We start from the raw sequence: 15,666 nt of genomic DNA on the forward strand, positions 1-15,666 counted from the left end.
AGGGTTTTAAAAGTCGGCATACTAGACTGGAGAGAAAAACAAATGAAATAAAAGCTGGGATTTATTGCAGCACAGCTTCTCTTAACACATGCACTGTGCAATGCCAACAAGCAAATGAATAAATCTAGACGAACGCTCATTAATTAAAATGTAGCTTTCCTACTTTTAGAGCTGTCAGCAGATGGAACATTTTGGTCCAAACACTGTATTTTAGCCAATTTGGCTTAAAACATAGCTAGTTTTAGCAGCAAGACCATCAATCAATCAATGACCCCGATAAGTTCAGAAGATACATGGAGAGGAGCTGACAGTCTTTCTCCGTTATTTGTGCATAGTCACAACAGAACATAGTACAATAGCTGGTGTATTTCTCTAAAATATAAACACCCTACCCTTTCATTCACACTGCAGTGCCCCACTTATGTCAGCATTGCTTTTCTGAGCTTAGAAGTTCCAGATTATGCAAGAAAATCCTTAAGAAATTTGGTGGGTGCTTTTATGAAGTACATTAAGAGGGAAACCCAGAGGTTTCACTTCATCATAACTGATAAATAATCCCTATAATAATATCAGGAAATTCTTTTTTAAGAATATTGCTTATTTCGTTAGTGTTTCTCAGTTTCTTTTTTGGCTTCTGTTTACCTCTAACCACCACACTATTTATGTAAATGATCCACTTGTCAGATGCTAAGTTTCAACACAAGAAATTAGTCTTTGGCAATAGCACCCGCAACATGCTGGTGCAGTGCAGTGCAGGATGTTCTGTGGCGTCTTTATGGCACGAAACTGAAGCCCCTTTTAAACAGTCTGTTTAAGGTATGAACAAGGATTGGAGGGGCATTATTAAGCAGGCACAGGAGGCAGTCACATTGCTGGATCAACGTCTGTGTAAAATGGACAGTTGTGTTTGCCGCCTTGCCATCTAAAATCACACACAGTTATGTAAAAAATCAAAAGGCAGCATAACGAGGGGTCGTCTTTACAGCACTCTTGCGGGATCCCGGAATCCCAGAAACATGAAAAAAAACAAACACATTACAATTTACAATGATATTGATTTAAAACCAACATTATAACACAGTGTTCAGTTTCTAAAGTTGGTAGTGTGAAGTTTGTTTTGTTTTTTTTCAGTCGACAGTATGTATCGAACTTTTCTACACAAATAAAGGTCTTGAATAAAATCAATCTCTTCTGTCCAGGTATAAAAATCTGCGTCTTCTGAGTGAAAGAGTCTGAGCGTCTGTCATCCTTGAATGACTGATAGTCACGCTCCATTTGTCTTAAAGCAGTCAAAGAAAAAAAAGCCCCCCCAGCTTTCACATTTTTACTATTAATAAAAGCCTGTTGAGCACAAAATATTTTGAAGGACAACCTTGTAGCTAATCATGTCCAGTCGTCTTTGTAGTTCAGATGACAGCAAACAAAACACTCACATCACCGTTAGCTCTTCTCATGAGCTACAAGTTAGCAGTTATGCTAGCCTCTTCTAGCAATCATAGCAGAGCGAATATTATACAGCTTCATTACAGAAACAGTCAGTGAACTGCTCGCTTGTTCCTGTTGATAACCTTCAGGTTTATCACATTAACTCAGTTTCTGTTGTCTTTAGAGAGAAACTACGAGCCTTTTGTTGGTTATTTCTCTTGCATTTATGTTTAGGGGACGGCCTTTAACAGTTATCTTCATATTGCTTGACTTGGAGTCAAAGGGGTCTGTATCTGGAATTTATTGTTGTTATGGGCAGAGTTGGGACTGCCACCATCATAGCCTGGTTCCAAACCCCTGAATCGCCATAATACAGTATCTCAGATTTGTTCCAATAGGTCTGATGTCGTGTTCACTTACAGTTGAGAAATGGGTATTTCATATTTCTCTTCCAGATACAAAATAGCAACCGATGTACAGCTTGTTGTGAGTTAGCTTTCAGAAATGTCTAAACTTTGATGAGAAAAATGTGAACTACTTGTTCCAATGTCTACCACAGCTTCAGACTACATCCACTCTAGTATGTTTCATTTTTAAAAACAAAAACGATCTCCATCCACATGAGCTTTTTAACACTGTTAGCACTGAAATAATCTCCGTTCATGACCATTCATGTACACTGGGCATGCATGTGCTGGTGTAAACAGGAAGTAGATTGTCTACTCTGTGACTGGTTGCTTAGTTGCCAACGACGAGGTGGAACTGTTACTGAAAGTAACAATATGAGTATAAGGCAGTCAAGGTGGTGGAAAACTTAGATTGGGAGTCGTCGTGTGACAGGCGTGATAAATAAGGGAAGGACACATTGTGACTGATAAGACCCAATCAGGAAGCGAATGTGGGTGTCTCTGTTTCCACTCGTCAAGACTAAAACACAATCCCAAAGTCAGCAGCGTTTTCAAAAGGCTCCATTTTAGGGGTAAGAAAACGCCAGAATAGTGTGAACGTAGCAAAAGTTGTGCATTTTAAAACAAAAACGTATTAGTGTGGATGCAGCCTCACTGTCGTTGGGAATGTTACATTGATCATTACTGCTGACATAGAAAATAATAATCTGGGCTGCAGTCTTTACATGTGTGTTATTGTCTTCTGTGTTTTGGATTTAAGCCTTTCTCTCTCCTCTCTTTGGAGTTCGTCAGCAAATACAACAAAGTAATTCACGCTGTCATCTGCATGATATAATAATGTTTATTTAGAAACCGTTCTTCCAGTAGTCACTGGTATGATGTCAGTGGATGGTGGATGTAAACTAAGGCTGACAAGGCACACTGGTATAACAAGATCAACAAATGCTCAGACAATGCATCCTATTTTTAAAAGTTTGGAAAACCCCTATTACTTGTAGGGGACTTCAGGAAGAAAAAATGACTATGCATGAAGCCGATCAGATGTTAGAGGTCAAAGTGGTTCCCTGATGGTTCCGCGTCCTCGTGCTGAGCAAAGCCTCCTCTGTCACCTCCGCTGCTGCTCTCCCCTCAAATAACGCTCTGCATTCAATCCTTTCAGGAGAATCTGTGCCCTTCCTACCAACATACTGATGTTTAATTCATTCCCGGACACCCGGGGGACACTCATAACAACAACAGAAAAAAGACAAAAGGAGAGAAAGATAGACGGGGGGGTGGGGTGGGTGGGGGGGGGAGAGGAAAGAAATTAAAAGGAACGGAGTGTTTGCTTTGTATCGGTGGATGTGCGGTGAATGAAGGGCCTAAAATAAGACTGAGACATTTGAGAGGGTACATCAGGGACGGGAGGCTGTGAAGACAAATAAATCCTGTTTCCTTTCTGTTATGTTTGACTTCAGCGGTGGATGGGGCAGTGAAGATGTTGCTGGACACCTTGGCGTGCTCCCTCTTAATCAGAGGTTGATTAAGCGCACTTTCAAAGGCATGGATTAGGGGCTCCCCTCGGACTCCGCTAAATTGGTCGGAAGGGAAGGAAGGCAGGGTGTTGAGCGCTGCTGAGGGAACTTTTGATGTGTCAGTCAGAGAGTCTGGCATGGTTTGCTTTTATTGACCTTCCCATCCTTGATTTGTGACAGATCCCCTGGTGCTGGGGCAGGTGGGGAGAGGTTAGAGGAGATTCAGCTTTTGAAGAATTTCCAAATTCTGCTGATCCGCTAGAGCTGCCACAAGCATTCCTGCGATTCATAACAATGAAGGGCACCGAGCTACGAAGCATTTGCAGCCTAGACGTATTTTTTTGAAGATTATATTTCTGTCGTTTTTGCTTTATTTGACAACAACAGGAAAAGACGTGTGGCAAGGGTCCTGGGGGCAGATTGCACCTATACAGACACCTGATCTGCCAGGAAGTCATTTTTTTTTTTATCACCTGGTATCTTCCATCTGTCTTTCATTGAAATCTAAACAATGGGTTTTACTCATATCATGTTTTATCCACAGTTAATGGATTCAACAAAGTACCCCGGCTCAGCTCTAAATATATACACCCCCCCCACCACCACCCCACCCCACCCTGTATGGACAGTGTGTGTGTCATTTATGGATTTATGGTTAATAATAGTCTGATGCTTTTTCCGCTGTCAGACTGGTTTGTAACCCCTTCACACAAGGAATGGCATTATTCATGTTGCGGCGGTGGCACCGCTATTAATGTAATGAGTCAGGCCGTTAATGTGATCCCGCTACAGACACAAAGGGGATCTCTCAACCTGAGCTCCCGCTGCAGACAGGAGACCTCGGTGCCCTACATAACAACGATGGGACGTGTCATCGCTGATTTATTTTGCCCTTGAACCTCCTAGTGATAGGACCTTGTGGGATAGCCTTTAAAAGAAGCGCTCCAGAGATGAAATGAATGCTCTGTTCCAAACTATTGAAAGGCGTGCACTACAGCTGAAGGCTTTTAGAGGGAGTGCTGTAATCTAAAAATGTGCTATTTCTCACACATAGCACAGCTCTGGGATGGGCTGATCAGATAGCCCGAGATGAATCTGACTTGACCTGTGAGCAGCAGTCACTGCCTCCTGCATTGCCGGCCATGAGAGGAATCTGCAATGGATTCCAGAAAGATAGAAATCAATTCAAATTCAGCCGAGGCACTATACCGAACGATAAGGCGTTGCTACACCTAGACTCACGAAAATTTCATAATGAATAGATAAGGATTAATGTAATTTCAAACTGTCAGCGCCTGCCACACGGCATGTCATGAATGAGCTTATCATTGTGCCATGATTTTATTTACACCCGGAGAACATAAACACAACCCGGTTCATCCGTGTCCATATCCGTACACATGACTCCATGGTAACCGTGCACGGAGGCGCATCCTCAGATGTGCCTTATTAACTCAGTCCACTTGCTCATGTAATTAACGTCTGCTTACAATTCAGCTAATATCCACTATGTAACCTGTGAAGACACACAATTATGTGACCGTTTGAGTGACAGAGATCAGGAAAGCAAATAGAGGAGGCCTGTCTGCAGCCTCGTCAGGGAGGGGCAGAGTGTTGGTCCAGGTTAATAGGCATCCTCCAGGGAGGGATTAGCCGGAGTTAAAGAAAGTAAGGAGGGAGGCATTTGAATTCAGTATAATAATGTCAAATACCCTAAAAACCTTCCTTTTATAATCTCATTGTCACGGGCCATTTACAAGTTCTTGGTCCAATGCTTTATGAAGTTCCCTATGCAGACATTAAAAACACCGAGATCCTGTGAAAGAACATTTTATTTGAGCTGGACACTGTGTAGTATCTCCCAGAAATAGCCAGCCATCTGCTTCCTGCCTTTTCACCAGCCAAACCCTGAGCTAAGAAACTGACTGAAACTTCTTCAACTGACTGAGTTTTGATTTGAGGAGTGCTGCACTGTTCCATAACCAAAGTCCAGCCAGGTGTCTGGATCCTGAATGTCAGAGCGGGCAGGGAAATCTTAGCTCATAAGGCGAATGCCACTTGTCGTAGAGTGGACCTGTGATCGATTGGGATGTGAAGTGGCTTAGCCGTACCTCTGTGTGTCAATAGCTTCATCTTCTCCCTCAACCCTGTGATAAAACACAGGCTGATGGTACTAAATCTCAGTCTGTGTACACTTGCAAACCGCCTCGTATGATTGTATTTTCCGTCATTGTTTTGTATCAAAACTTTTACTCGGCTTATGCTCGCTCGCCTCTAAGCACACAAGACTTAGAGGAGTTAAAGGTTGAATTGACTACAAATTAAAATGCGCTCCACAGCGCCATAGATTGAGACAAGGATTTAATTGGCTCCGTATCAGGGTTAGATAGCACCGTTGTTGACTTTTGATTAGAAAAAAATAAAAGAACAAGGTGACTTGATATTGTGGTGATAAGCAAAAAATCCCAACTCGATCACATCAATACGTTTTCTCGGGTGCACGTAGGTGGCTCACCTTGTAACCAATGACAGTGGCCGCAGTGGCTCGCTGGCAGATAGACATCAGAGGTTTTTTGGAGTGAGCGTGCATTGTCATACATTTATTGCTGTGTGTGCAGGCTCTGTTTTCCTTACAATCGTTCCAGTCGTACTGTTGACTTAGAGGTCAAGCCGCGGCAAAGGCATACATTTCTGGATGCGTTGATGTCGGCTAATTCACAGCATGTCACACAGCGGCTCCTCAAAATAAAGGTCACCTCTGAGCAACACTTTATGGCTTTATATCTGTTTTATAGGCAATCGTGCAGATTCACCTCCGTACATTATTTGAATCTCAATCACCTTTACCTTCATGCAAGGTTTTTGTTTCAGACAGAAGGAAATCATGTCCTCTTAAAGTAAAGCAAAGTTCATTTTCAGCTTTTAAAGATGTTCAACAGAAATACCCAGATTATTAAAAGTAGTGTATCTATTCAACTTTATTTGTTTCCTTCTTGAGGAGGACAAATATCTCATACAAGCTGAGCTGAATGTTCTTATTGGACTGTTCTGCAAAAGCCTGGATTACATTCAATGATTATTCCTGCATGACAACTACAGTATATGTAAAGGTACGGTTAAGTTTAGGCAACTAAAATGTTTTGTTAAGGGTTAGGAAAAGATAATCATTGCATACGTTAAACCTCTGGTATCAAAGATGAATGTGTTCCTCAGAATGGGAGACTGGCTCAAAATATGTCTTAACTGCAGATAGTTATGAGAAAAATGAGGAAAAACACAAAATTCTACTTTGTATGCTACAAAATGAATGTGATTCCCTTGTAATAATAATACCAAATCAATTGACAAATAATAATATATTTGCACTGTAAATGGTATTGTTGTAGCCTGGATTTTTGTATGATTTTAAATCAGATTTACTTTATTCTTTCCAACCCTGACATTAACACCGGCACGTGTTTTATATATGAAAAGTGGTCAAAAGAGGTCACATTATATATATACTCACAACCAGGTCTTTTCTAGGCTTTTCCTACTATTGTTTTATTTATTTATTTCAATTTAAACATGACAGTACATTTAAAATATGTCAGAAATGTCATATATATGTTCCTTCTACCTACCTTATCATGAGTTTTTTTACATCTTCAGAAATATTTTATTCAGAAACAGTTGTTGCAGAAAGGTTGCAGTAATTCATATTGTCTTATATGTAGGCCTGTACAGAGTTCCAAACTCTCTATTTAACCCATAAGAACCCATTTCTCCTTAAAGGAAAATTATGGGGAACATAAAACAGACCAAATGGACCATAAGGAACACATTTCTGAACTTGTTTTATATCAATTAGTTCACGAAATGTGGTCAGAACAGGTTAAATGTTAAATGTAATACAGGACGTCATATTAAAGCATCAGGATTGTTAAATGGGTTGAAACCTACCTTTAGTAACAAAAAAACAAGCTTTTTAAAATTAGCAAGTTCTGTCACATTTGCTGACCAGGAAGTGATGTCATGGGTACACAGATTCACACATGGTCACATGACTGCAGCAGGATGTTCATTAGATGTCACTCAGGGACTTCATGAGTTAAAAATCAAGGATAAAAGCTGTATAAGGAATTTTCCAGATCATTGAAAGGGTTGGTGACACCTGTGTCACCATGGGTTCTTATGGGTTAACAAAAAAAAACACCATTGACACAAACATTGACCCGTAAGTTTTCTATATTCCTGTGCTGTACAAAGAAAACAGTGCAAGAGGCACCGTGATTTAGTGGCTCATATAAACTTTAAACCTCTTCTGTGGAATGGATGTTCATTTAATCACTATGCACATAACTTGTCCCTTGAATGGTGAAATTCAACTCTTGTCCATTTGCCAATTCAAATTTTCTGTCAAGAGTTCAGCGTTTTGATTCACAGAGAGAGCGTTATATCTGGGTCCGATATACACCTACGTCTCATGTCTGCTACCTTTTTGCAGCTATTCTACGTGTTGATTACAGGTTAAAGTCTGAGGCGAGATGAATGCAGTTGTGCTGACATCATGTCTCTGTCGATGCTTGCTATCTTTGTGCCCCACAGTTTGCTTCACTCATTCCAAAATGCAAAATGTGTCTTTAGTTGTGAGCCTATCAGTCTCCATGGAAACTCATTTTACCAATACTTCATTGGCGCCAAATGACCCTGTACTGTTACTTAGCTTCTCGCTGCTTTGTTTGGAAGTGTTTTCTTTTGGAGATTAAACGTTCGAAGGCAAATTGAGGTCCTGCTGGTTTTATCTCCGGGATATTGAATAAGCATATGTGGAAAATACCAAAGCGTGGTACTGTAACACATCATTTGAGAACAGATTATGATATATTTCTGTGCTTTTTAAGGTGCCAAGGATAACAACACATGTAATACCAGGGGTACTGCACAATTTTATCAGGTAGAAACAGGATGTGGAAGGTAACACCGCACATATTTGACTGCTGTTTGATTCTTTATGTGATATTTTAGAAAAAAAGAATAATCCTTCCTCCAGCGGGACATTTCCTGTATTGGTGGTCAGACATGAAAACAATGACTGTGGTTGTTTTTTTTATGTAACTGTGTTTTACTTCCTGTGTTTCTAGCTGCTCTGTGAATCGAACAGTATCCGTTTTCGGGATTCCCTCTGGAATATTTAGGCTCTTTCTCTCTCTCTCTCTCTCTCTCTCTCTCTCCAAAATGTCCACAGATAATTGCTTGAAGGAAGCGCCCAGGAAGGTCAGCCAAGAATCCCGCCGTAGGTGCCAAAGTGAAATCTACAGGACTACAATTACTTGGACAGACTGAGGCGGCAGAGCAAAGTGAATGACAGGTAGGAAATAATTCATGTGAATCACCTGCTGTATTATGAATAACCACCTGCTGAGAGGACATAGCACGGTCAGGTATCCTCAGAATTGGTTCTGAATAGCTCTTTTTGTCATTTGTTGGTAATTGCCTTAATTCCCTTGATAATATAATGAAATTAACCTCCGAGAACATTTCCTCCTTATGGCATTTACGAGACAAGGTTGAAGTTGACATGCTAGCAGTCACACAATTATATTTAGATTATTCTACTCTGCCGCTATTTGGTTTCCTTCTTTTGATGTTGACACTTTAGAAGAGTCCTTTTCACTGCCACTCATAATTCATAATCTTCATTTTTACCAAAACATACAGTGTCGAATCCTACATGAAGGGTGTGCTTTAAGAAAATTCAGGATCACTCACATCTATTTTCTGTTTTGCGGAACATCTGACCTTGTAGTGAACAGACATGAAAGGCTGTCAGTCAAACCATCATGCTGTCTTTGTTTCCTCGTGGTTGTCGTTCTTCAGAGGAGTCAAGCAGTCGCTGACTTAAATCTAGTGATTCTATGCTCCTGGCAAAAATGCTGCTCTGTCCCAGTCTTTCTACCAAACTCAGCAATCACCTCGGGGTAAGGTAGGAAGAAGGTGAAAGAAAAAAAAAGTATTAAGCCAGTTTTTGGACGGTTGTAGAATGTGATTGAGGGCAGGACGTGGTTAAAAAGTCTGTTTTTCTCTAACAAATGAGTCCAACTTAACACTCAAACCTTTAAGCGACCTCTAAAAGGTTCCTCAATGACCTTTTCTGTCAAATCTTAGGAATGTAGAATGAAGGACAATGAGTTCACACATCTGCTATTAAAGTCAAACTGAAAATTTGTTTAAGTAGACATAAACTATAATGATGATACAGATGTTGTGCATATTTCTCATTGTTTAAAAGGGAGTAAAACTGTTTATGAACACATTTGTCCAGACAGCTGGTGTCGCTAATAGAGGTGCTGTTGATTACTGTGGTGCATGACTGACTGGAGAACATCATATCATTGATACAAGACATGTATTTGTTTTTTACATGGGATGACGTAGCAGTACCTATCAACCATTAGCAGTTTCCTGTACGTCTCTTTACAACATTCAACATTTGGGGAAAACCCATCGTGCTGTCAAGTTTGTTTTCACTCAGAAAGCAGGAAGCTAGTTAGCATCGACTCCCACTAGACGTAACTTTTCATTCATGTGATTTCAACACCTGCTGAGTCACCGGCATCTCCTGCACACTGTGTGTTTACCCTGCATTATAGAAAAGAGAAGGTCTAGCAAATATTAACCTTAGTCTTTCTGCCATGGGTCCAGATGTGGTGATGGAAAATGACTAGAGCTGCAACAATTAGTCGATGAAAATGAACCAGCAACTATTATGATACTGAGATAATAATTTTTAGTAATTTTTTAAGGAAAAAAGCCAAAGAAATGTCGGTTGCAGCTTCTCAAATGAGAGAATTTGAAGCTTTTATGTATTATACATGATAGTAAACTGAATATCTTTGGATTTTAGACTGTTGATCAGTCAAAACAACATATTTGAAGATGTCCCCTTTGACTCTATGAAATTATAACAGGAATTTTTCTCTATTTTCTGTCATTTTATTGAAAAAAACAATTAATAGTTGGCAGATTAATCAATAATGAAAATAATCATTAGTTGCAATCCTACAAATGACCACACTGTCAAAGCAAAGGGTCAGCAATGTTACCTTATGTGTAGCTCCAGATGTGACCTCAGTGTTGTACATTTCTCTGAGATTCATACATAGTCTGCTCAAAACTGCCCAGTAATCTGTTATAATATATATTCATATAAGTAACTATTTTAAGTGCCTTCTAACACAGACATTGCACCAATCAAATTTCAGTAAGACATTGTTAGATTGTCGGAACCAAAGATTCCTGTAGAATGAAAATATGAGGCGTAATAAGTGGGGGGTGGGGATACTGGGGGCTATAAGTTTTAATCTTTTTGTAAAATTCTAATTTCTTATTTTTCAATATTACAGCTTTGAACAAATTGGTACAAACACCAAGAATATCCAACTGACTTTAAGACTTTACTCTTCTCTCGGCACGAATTACTCTTAATTTCAGATGGACTTTAAGCTCCAATTTGCAAGTTTGAATGTGCTGCGTGTTTTATTTTAACACCTGTAAATTACAGCGTAATTTTTAAAAGATTATTGTGATTATCGTATATTTGTTTTTAAATGAAATTACAGAAAACATGACAGCAAAAAAAAAAAAAAGCAGAATCAGGGATCTAAATCTGAAAAGACTTCACCACCAAAATTCAAAACACAGTGTCGGAGCCTGCTATCACTACCAGACTGAGTTAGTTTTAAATATTCCTGATGCCCTTGAAGGTTTGTTTTCGTGAGCAGTGTTTGTAAACACAGCAGTAAACATATTTCATTTCATAATGCTTATTTTTCATCATGATATACATGTATTTTTATGGCAAAAAAAACCCCTCACTGATGCTGACAGTTAAAACTGAGACACACATCAAATTTAACAATGCCAGTTTGTGTCTCACTCTGTCGGCATCTCATACACCCATGTGTGTGTGTGTGTGTGTTGCCTCAGATGTCTGTGCATGTTGTTGACCGCAGTGTTTAGAGGAATTTCAGACGTTTGTCCGTCTAACCACCAGCTGGCCGACTGACTCAAACCCTCAGCAGAACATCAAACATCACAGTATCTCGCTGCTTGGCTCAGTTTCACATAAACAGATCAAGGGTACCACAGTGTTTTCATTCCAGTTGATATGGAAATGTCACATCAATTCAAAGAGAACTTCTGTTTTATTCATGTCTAATATCCTTTTACTTCTGACTGCCTAATACGGACCTGGAGGAGCTCTAACCAAACTGCCATAAAGCAAAAAGCAAAACAAGCTTAACTGCAGGGTGTGTTGTAGGATGCACTGCACATATGATTGATTTGCTGCAAAAAAATGTGCACTTTTGAATTTGCAAGTACATATATTACTAAAGATTTGTGAGGAGAAATATTTAGGTATCTGTTCAAAGGCTGTTTCTGTGCAAAGATTTCAAAACAGATTCTTCTTTTCCTGCTTTATAACAATTATATCATTAGTTTTGTTGTATATTATCCCCTCGCCAATCCAAAATGATGATGTGTTCAGTAGGAAGATGGTTAGGATGATGTTGCCAACATGCTTTTTTTTACAATGAGAAGAAAATATATCTGCACTTCTTTAGGAGAATAGGAGAATAAGGAGAATAAATGTGATATCTGCTACCCTTTCTCTCCAGTTGTGATAAGAGCTGCTCACTACTTTCCAAACGGATGTGTTATTTTAACAGATGTTGGAAAAAATGAGAATATCTGATGTCTCAGCTCTTGGCATTGTAATTAACTGCTATACTTTACAAGACCTTTTTTTATCTTTCTATTGAAGCGCTTACTGTTGAGGTGTTTTTGTATTTTCCGCTGATGACGTTTGAGCTTATGTTAGTGATGCTCGTCTGGCTATCACAGATTTGTTTACTCCAAAATCATAAAGTGTTATGTTATGCCAGAGGATTTTTTCTCCTCAGAAACAACCTAGCAGACACCAGGTCTTAAAATGGTCAGTTCACCCAAACTGCAAAAACGACAACGAGTAATCAGGAGCATGTTTCTGGAAATAAAAATTGAGTTTTTGACCACTACAAACAAAACTCCATTGACTGCCAATATATCAGGGTGGCAGGAGAGAACTCGGAGATAGATATACCAAACATTCAGCAAATAAAACCCAAACTTTCTGCATGAATAGATACCACTAGAGGTAAGTGGAAAAAAAGTGGATGAACTGACCCTTTTAAACAGTATCTTAAATGGACACGCTTTCATAAATATAGCGTCAGTCACTTGTGTATATATTTGTGTATAAAATGAATATTCACGTTTGCATTCTGTGACTTCTTTTTGGTAATATTGGTTGTTTTGGGAGTAGCAGACTGTAAAATAGCAACTTTAACACCTTGTAAGGTCATATTTGAGCTCATCTGTATGTTACTCACAGCCTGTTGCAGTACCAGGACTGGGTGGTGACTGGTTCCTTCCTCCAGGGCCCCGCTTAATGTTTTCCACTAGTATGTTTGGTGCCACACCCTATATATCTCCATTCCCAATTATACATGGCTGAAATGGGAAATTAGCATAGGGCACATCATAAAAAGCCTGATAACAGAGCTAATACAATTACATTAGAGTGATTAAAAAAGGTTAAATAGGTGATCTATTACATTGATCTTAAATGCATTCAAACCTAATTTAATTTAACAGTGCTATAATGCTGTAGTTAAAATATGTCCTATTAGTGTTTGGAGCCTGCATGTATAACGATTAATTATTGAATAATTGTTCATGCATTTCAACACTGGCAGGCTCTGAAGGGTGATTTATTTTCTTCAGTGGCTGTACAGAGATAGGGCTTAATTACAGTGGATAGCCTTATCTCCCCTCTCTAATCCGCTCTTTGGAGTCTCCCGCGTTCACGCCATCTAGTCGTCGATATCATCAGACTGTTGGCAGAGCCAGACAGAGAAAGTGATCCCCAATTTCTCTGTCACATTAAGGCTCATTCATGAAGTCTCCGCTGTGGACCTGACTTAAGAGCTCCAAAGTGTGAGGAAAGGTGTTGGAAACCTCTCCCCCCCTAGTCTGAGATCATCACCGGCTGGCACATTAACCACTTGTGCTGTCTTTGTCAGCTGGATAGAGTGAGGAATACGTGGTAAGATCTGATCAGATAATGGGCTCAGTTCCTTGCCAGGAGCAATTTGTTGCAGATATTCTTGCACTAATGTGGGAAATGTGCTTGTTTACCACGTCACTAGGAGTACAGAACTGTATGTGGGTGTTATTCACAATGATGTCAACCAAATACTCGCTAGATAAGACATTTTTTGAGCCGCGAGTGCATGCAGACAAATATCTGTTTTGACTTTCAGCTGACCACAGGGTCGACTTGATGATTCACAATCAACCACAGCAGATCTTAATCAAGGAAAACTCACAGTTTAATTATAATAGTTTGATGGAAGATTTCCACCACACTTGGCACTAATAGTTGCATATATTAAATAAACTGGGGATCAATGAGATGTTGGCAGCTTAAGGGACTGCGTTTTTGAAGTGCCAAGCGAGATTGAGATCAGCATGATTTGACTGAGCTACAGTACTGAGAAGCTAAAGATACACCACTGCAACAAAACATTAAGAAAACTTCACAGTCAATCAAGCATTGACATAGAAACCTAAATGATAATTCACTCTTAATGAAATTTCCATGTATGTTTGGTTGGTTTTGGTCTGTTTTTCATGGTTTTGCCCCTTAGTTCCTTTTGAAGGGGGAAGTTTAATGCTGCAGCCTACAATGATATTTTCTTTTTCATATAGCGTTCATCCAATGTTGTGGCAACATTTCAGAAAGATGTTTCTCACAAAACCAGGCCCATAAAGAAACGGTTTTCCCAGTTTGGTGTGGAAGATCTTGACTGGCCTGCACAGAGCCCTGACCTCAACCTCGTCCCAACACCTTTGGGATGAACCATAATGTTGACCTCTTACCGGGCCTTATTGTCCGACATCAGCGTCACTAATGCTCTTATGACTGACTAACAGCAAATCCCTGCGTCCAGGTTCCAAAATCCTGTTGAAAGCCTGAAGCCTGAGATCTACAACAGTTACCAACCCTATCACAGAGAGTTGATTTTGACTCCCCAAAACCCCTGGATCATGATCAATGACAAAGTTGTTAAAAATCATTGTTTCAACAATATCTTCACATGACAACTCGGGGTATGGTTAAGGTTTGGAGTTCATAGCATAAAAAAGGGTTTGCATACCCTAATCAGTTAGATTGTTACTTTTATTTCATGTTATATGTCAAACTTGAGCACAAAATGCACAGATGTTTAAGCTTTCTTCAGTGTGCAGTAGTCTTCACTTTCATGGTTGGTTCATTCTTAACTTTCCACCAACAAGGAGTGTAATTCAACTACAACTTTGATTTTGTTTTTGGTGCAATGTTCTTTACCTTTACGAAGGTTTAAGTTAGGTCACTAAAACACTTGGATAACATTAGGAAGGACTGTGGTCACGGTAGAAAAAAGTCTGTTTGGGACCAAAACTCTGGTCTCCTCCTGTGTTGAAAATCAACATTACATGTAAATCATGAGGGGCATAATCATCTAATATGAACATAATTCCTAGAGATACTGGGCTGACAGTTACATATGGGTGTAATCTCCAGTTGTCTTCATGCTTTTGAGAATATAATTTACTTTTTAGGATTGAATACATTGAGATGATTTAGGAAACGATGCAAATCAGTACAATTATTGCAGTTTCAATTAGCTGCTAGTTTTGCCACTGGCTGAATACAGGAATTCTCAGGTGTGTACTGTATGTAAGAGGATAAATCTGTCACTTTTAATTAATGTTACTTGACCCTGCACTGGGGTAACAGTACCTTAATAAAGGAGTAAAAATCTGAGTACAATTAGCAAAAGAAGTCTAGAAGTTAAAGAGGACCTATTATGCACATTTCAGCTCTAAATTTTTATTTTTGGACTCCACTAGAGTAGCTGTGCATGATTCAAAGCTCAAAAAACTCCTTATTTATCTTATACTGGCCCTTCATGCAGCTCCTCAATATACACAGTTTCTCTTACACTCCGTTTTAGCTCCTGTCTCTTTAAGGCCCGCCTCCCGATGAGCCCACTCTGTTCTGATTGGCCAGCTTTACGTATCAGAGTTGTGTAACTTCACTGTCAATGCAAACCAAACATTTTCTGCTTTGCTGTTTCAAATTAAAAGCTTTTAAATAATTGACTAATGGGAGATTTTTATTGTGAATAATTCACAGGAAGTAAAAACATGTTCCTCACTGAATTAGCGGAGCTTCATTAGCGGTGCTAAAA

At 39.4% G+C, this 15,666-nt stretch overlaps 1 protein-coding gene across 1 annotated transcript in view; it reads left to right on the plus strand.

The window, feature by feature from the left end:
* The window catches only part of LOC122966727 (RNA binding protein fox-1 homolog 3-like), a 526,578-nt gene that overhangs the window by 168,611 nt on the left and 342,301 nt on the right, over positions 1-15,666 (plus strand). Inside the window, exon 6 of the mRNA XM_044331033.1 lies at positions 8,574-8,696. The gene's annotated coding sequence lies outside the window, so the exon portion shown is untranslated. The remainder of the gene's footprint in view (positions 1-8,573; positions 8,697-15,666) is intronic.

The sequence above is a fragment of the Thunnus albacares genome, chromosome 17 (assembly GCF_914725855.1).
Source record: "Thunnus albacares chromosome 17, fThuAlb1.1, whole genome shotgun sequence".
Lineage (NCBI taxonomy): Eukaryota > Metazoa > Chordata > Actinopteri > Scombriformes > Scombridae > Thunnus > Thunnus albacares.